Source organism: Hippocampus zosterae, chromosome 14 (genome assembly GCF_025434085.1).
Source record: "Hippocampus zosterae strain Florida chromosome 14, ASM2543408v3, whole genome shotgun sequence".
Taxonomy (NCBI): Eukaryota; Metazoa; Chordata; class Actinopteri; order Syngnathiformes; family Syngnathidae; genus Hippocampus; species Hippocampus zosterae.
Genome location: NC_067464.1, coordinates 798,224 through 804,223, shown reverse-complemented (window position 1 = coordinate 804,223; position 6,000 = coordinate 798,224). Strand labels below are relative to the sequence as shown.

The 6,000-nt window shown below is 39.9% G+C and overlaps 1 long non-coding RNA gene across 1 annotated transcript; it reads right to left on the bottom strand.

The window, feature by feature from the left end:
* Positions 1–659: 659 nt before the first annotated feature.
* On the bottom strand, positions 660–1,669 carry LOC127615331 (uncharacterized). Its single transcript, XR_007966890.1, has 2 exons — positions 1,614–1,669; positions 660–843 (listed from the first exon to the last, which is right to left on the bottom strand). It is a non-coding gene; the product is annotated as an uncharacterized LOC127615331 (long non-coding RNA).
* Positions 1,670–6,000: the final 4,331 nt, after the last annotated feature.

Here is a 6,000-nt window from a genome sequence, read left to right as displayed (position 1 = left end):
TCTTGCTGGCCAAGAGGCGTCGAGCACTCTTTTCAGAGGTTCCAAAACTAATTGGAATTTAAAAAAAAAAAAGTCCCATCATGCTTTGCACCTCACTCGACAAGCAACTAGCCAAGCGGAAGAAGAAAAAAGAAAAAGTTTGTGAACGTGTGTGTGTGTGTGTGTGTGTGTATGAACATTGCTCTTCAGTGTTAAAACAGACATGAAGTCATGCTGTGCACAACCAAAAATGAAAACTAATTTTTTGATTTTTGACCTTTTATTTTCATTTGGGGGAAGGGCCCGGAGGGGGGGTGTGGTGGGGGTCGTCCTTTGTCTGTGATGGATCGTTCGTCCAAGTGCCAAATGAAGTCTTAAACGTCTGTTTCACTGAGTCGCCAAATGCGGGCTGTGACGTGGCAGCAAAGCATTATGGGATGGAAAGTTTCCAAATGCTAACAACAACAAAAAAAGCATTTAAGAAATACTAAATTAGCTTGCTGCTACTTGGAACAAAAAAGTCTTTGTGAGTACTTAATCATTTGTCTTTAATTCTGCAGAAAACCCCGCCCCACAAAATATTTGGACAATAATGACTCACGGTGTGAACTCAACAAGTCTTACTATGATTTTTTTTTTTTTTTGACTGTCTGGAAGCAAAAATGATAGGCACTTGTGTAAAAAAAGAAGTGAAGAAGTCGAAACGGACATTTTTGTTCTTATTTATTCTTCCATGCTGTGTCAAAGCTTTCCCTATGGTGAGAGTCTTTTTATTCAAGCTACCTGCGTTTCTTATTTTTTTTGGTTTTTCATTTCTTCGAGAGCCAGATGATCCTCGGTATTCAGGCTTTTGCCTCGTCATTGCTTCCCACATTTTTGCAACTTCGCAGCGTCCGAAAAAATCGAAAAACCAACACTGTCCAAGTTTGGATTTCAAACTGACGCATTTTAGCAATTTTTTTTCCAATGTGCTGCTCATGTAACAAAATACTTCAATTATTTGAGGTTTTTTTTCATGTTTGTTTTGCAAATTTTAGACCCAAATTGATGATGATGGATGCTAGCAACTCATTATTATCTTCCAAACCAAAATTTTGTCGAAAATTTGATTGTAACACAAGAAGCAAGTGTTGTGTTGTGCCGTTGACACATCGCGTTTTTAATTGTTCGTGTTTTGCCGACTAAAATTCCCTTTGATTTAGATTTTTTTTCCAAAGAATTTTAAAGCATGAAAAGAATGAGCTAGGTTGATTTTTATGTTTTTATCATCGTTATTGTTGGCCGCACCAGTTCAATGCAGAATTCACAATTGGATCGTAGATGTTACGGTAACACGTAGAAGAAAACACGCCAAGCAAAAGCGCAATTTAACATTGATCAAAAATTGCGTTCATTTTGTTGAACGTTCGCAACACACGGCGCAACTTTTACAAATGATCTGCATTGCCTTTTTTTGCAAATCAAACGTCGAGTCAGCAATACGTTACGACATTCGTTTGTTTGGTGTGTGTACGAAATATTTACAAAAATTGCTCAATCCAGAAAAATTGACACATTTCGCGAGCAAATTCTAAGGGAGAAAAACAACCAAAATACACATTTGGACCATCAATTTGAGCAGTCAGCATGTTGACGATGTCCATATTTTACAAGCAAGTTTTTTGCATGAAAAAATGAACGCTTTTTCAGACATTCATATTTTCAAAGCAAAGGCAGCGAGGACTCATCGACTTTTCAGTTTTATCTTTACTTTTTTTTTTGTCTGTTTAACTTTTTGAGCTGGAATATTTTTTTCATTGTTTGCTTTTCTCACAGTGTTTTATCTTTGGTCAGATTAATTTATAGTTTGAAAAGTGCTTGCTGTTGTACATAAGAGACATTAGCCTTTTTGTTTTTTGAAGAGTTTTATTTAGCCGGGTGAGCTACTTTTGTTTGTTTTGCATTCCACTTTAGAGCGATTAGCAGCGGGCTTGTACCACCTAATTTATTTGCGATAACATAGAAAAGTGGAACTAACCATTTTGCTTTTTTTTCTTTTTTTTTTTTTTCATTTGTGGTCTCTGATGATGATGACGGATGCTGTGGAACATTCCGGCACGAGACGGTGAAATGTTGCGTGGCCGTGCCTGACGAAACAATGTAGCTGTCTGTCAACAAACAGCCTTTCAATAAACAGCTTATATGTTGTCATATGAATGGAGTCGGAGGATTCTTACGAGTTGAAAACAAAACTTTTTCAAACGTTAAAACATGAGACCCAAGCAAAATAATTGATTTGATCTCCAACCCTATAACCTCTAAACCTAACCCTGAGCCCAAACTCTATTCCAAACCAAACCAAACCAAACCCTGAAGCCTTTCTCGATTTGTCATCAGCCAGTTTCCAGCTCAACATCATGTTGTGGGAAAACTTGTGAGTATTGGAGTCAGAGATCGGTTTGCAGATAACACGAGAACATTTAGTGAAGGAAAAAAAAAACCCAGTCGCATGCGTCATTCGTGGACTTGATTGCAGTGTTGCGATTCAGGCGGGAAAACGCTCCCACATGTGAACGGCGTCACCTCTCTTTCACCTTCGGCGTAAAAACGCAGCCACCGTGACGACCGGGCAGCTTTCAGACGGGCGGAGGTCCCGTGCGAAATTTCAAGTCTTGCTGTGAAAGCGCACAAGACGAGCTGCTTATAGTAAGGCGTTTTTAGCCCGAAAAAAAAAAAAAACGACCATCTAGGCGTTTTTAGTCGAAAAAAACGACCATGTATAGTAAGGCGTTTTTAGCCCCCCAAAAAACGAAAAAAACGACCATGTATAGTAAGGCGTTTTTAGCCAAAAAAACGACCATGTATAGTAAGGCGTTTTTAGCCCCCCAAAAAACGACCATGTATAGTAAGGCGTTTTTAGCCCCCCAAAAAACGAAAAAAACGACCATGTATAGTAAGGCGTTTTTAGCCCCCCAAAAAACGAAAAAAACGACCATGTATAGTAAGGCGTTTTTAGCCAAAAAAACGACCATGTATAGTAAGGCGTTTTTAGCCCCCCAAAAAACGACCATGTATAGTAAGGCGTTTTTAGCTGAAAAAAACGACCATGTATAGTAAGGCGTTTTTTGCCGAAAAAAACGACCATGTATAGTAAGGCGTTTTTAGCCAAAAAAACGACCATGTATAGTAAGGCGTTTTTAGCCCCCAAAAAACGACCATGTATAGTAAGGCGTTTTTAGCCCCCCAAAAAACGACCATGTATAGTAAGGCGTTTTTAGCTGAAAAAAACGACCATGTATAGTAAGGCGTTTTTTGCCGAAAAAAACGACCATGTATAGTAAGTTTTTAGCCCCAAAAAACGACCATGTATAGTAAGGCGTTTTTTGCCGAAAAAAACGACCATGTATAGTAAGCTGTTTTTGACCCGAAAAAACGAACATGTGTAGTAAGGCGTTTTTAGCCGAAAAAACGAACATGTATATATAGTAAGGCGTTTTGAGCCGAAAAAAACGACCATGTATAGGAAGGCGTTTTTTGCCGAAAAAAAACGACCATGTATAGTAAGGCGTTTTTAGCCAAAAAAAACGACCATGTATAGTAAGGCGTTTTTAGCCAAAAAAACGACCATGTATAGTAACGCGTTTTTAGCCCCCCAAAAAACGACCATGTATAGTAAGGCGTTTTTAGCTGAAAAAAACGACCATGTATAGTAAGGCGTTTTTAACCGAAAAAAACCCACCATGTATAGTAAGGTGTTTCATTAGCTGAAAAAAACGACCATCTATAGTAAGGCGTTTTTAGCCCAAAAAAATGACCATGTATAGTAAGGCGTTTTTAGCCCCAAAAAACGACCATCTATAGTCAGGCGTTTTTTGCCGAAAAAAACGACCATGTATAGTAAGGTGTTTTTAGCCAAAAAAACCCCACCATGTATAGTAAGGTGTTTCATTAGCTGAAAAAAACGACCGTGTATAGTAAGGCGTTTTTTGCCGAAAAAAACGACCATGTATAGTCAAAAACGCCTTACTATACATGGTCGTTTTTTTCGGCAAAAAACGCCTTACTATAGATGGTCTTTTTTTTGGGCTAAAAACGCCTTACTATACATTGTCGTTTTTTTTGGCTAAAAACGCCTTACTATACATGGTCGTTTTTTTCGGCTAAAAATGCCTTACTATACATGGTCGGTTTTTTGGGCTAATAAACGCCTTACTATACATGGTCGTTTTTTTTCGGCAAAAAACGCCTTCCTATACATGGTCGTTTTTTTCGGCTCAAAACGCCTTACTATATATACATGTTCGTTTTTTCGGCTAAAAACGCCTTACTACACATGTTCGTTTTTTCGGGTCAAAAACACCTTACTATACATGGTCGTTTTTTTCGGCAAAAAACGCCTTACTATACATGGTCGTTTTTTTTCAGGTCAAAAATGCCTTACTATACATGGTCGTTTTTTTTAGGCAAAAAACGCATTACTATACATGGTCGTTTTTTTCGGGTCAAAAACGCCTTACTATACATGGTCATTTTTTTCGGCTAAAAACGCCTTACTATACATGGTCGTTTTTTTGGGGGGGGGCGGGAAACGCTCGTTTTTTTTCGGATTAAAATGGCCTTCCTATACGCCTCATAATATACAGTCCAAGTAAAGCTAAAGAACAAATATGTAACAAGCAGCGATATGCTTTTCAATTCAGGCAGTGTGAGGGCAGCCCGTCACTTCTGAGGACCCGAGGGATTTTGTGTTCATAATACAACTCTCGTTCGCGGGGTCATCAAAGAGCTAAGAATGTTTATGAATATATTTTTTAAAAAGCCCGTGTATTTCTGATGTATAATGTTGCGTGTATGCATAGCGTGTAACTAGTGAGTGATGGTCACATTTCATTTCCTTGTGGTTTAAAAAAGAAAGAAAAACAGTCCAGAACAGCAAGCCCGGTGCCTCTTGTGGTCAGCCTTGTAATTACACGTCATGTCATTATAGTATCATATGTACGTGAGCGCAGCCAAATCCTATCCACCCCCACCCCCCACCACCCCCTTCCCCTCTCATGGCTCATTTTTTACCCGGCAACGGTAGCCACAAGTTGGACGGGCGGCATAGTTGCGACATGGCGCATAGCGACAAGCACACTAATGCTACAAAACATTTGGCATCAACCTCTGCAGTACCGTCTAATTATGACATACAATGTCCATACAGTGCATCGTATGCATAATTATAGTATGCGTGTAATTCTGTGTGCGTGCGTGTGTAATTATGGCGGTACTGTAGCTTGTTGAGACAGTACAGGAATAGATTTCCTTGTTTTTGAAGCTGTGGTTGTTTTTGCTCGCTCTTTGGAAAATGAAAGTTCTTCGCATGAAAATGAGACTAAAAATGACCGCGCGTGTGTGTTTATGCACATGTAGCCACTGTATGTTTATGTGTGTGACCTTCAATCACTATTTTCATCTGTGCCTTACATAGAAGGAACTTCAACAACAAGGCGTCAAAGTCTCATATATTTTCAAACGATATCTTTTATATACATGGTCGTTTTTTTTGCCACTTTTTGTGGCTTCCAATTATAGGCCTATTTTTAATCTGGGAAAGTGTGTAATTTCAACCGAGATAGCAATTAGCTCCAAAGTGGGTTAGCATGGTAGCGTGTCATCAGTACTGCTATGGTTAGCCCGCGAGATGGTGACTTTGAAACCCAAATACGTACCTCGAGTATTTCACACTGTGCGAAAGTGTGATTGTATCCAACAGAACGCACGAGATCCAGTCCAGTTGAGGTGTTTGCAGGATTTTTATCACGCGTAATGTCAAGGTATTAGCATGCTAGCATTGTAGATGTTAACATTTGGATCGGACACCGCTTTAGGATCCGTCGAGGCGGTCTGCGCGCAACGCGTCGCGTCCGGGCGGGCGACGAGAGAAGTGGGAGGTGAGGGCTGCTGTTGCCTAGCAACTGACCAGCGATGATCATTTTCGCCCAGGTTGGCGCGTCCGCTTTTGATTCCGCGCACGCATCGGCAACACGGGACCAAGCG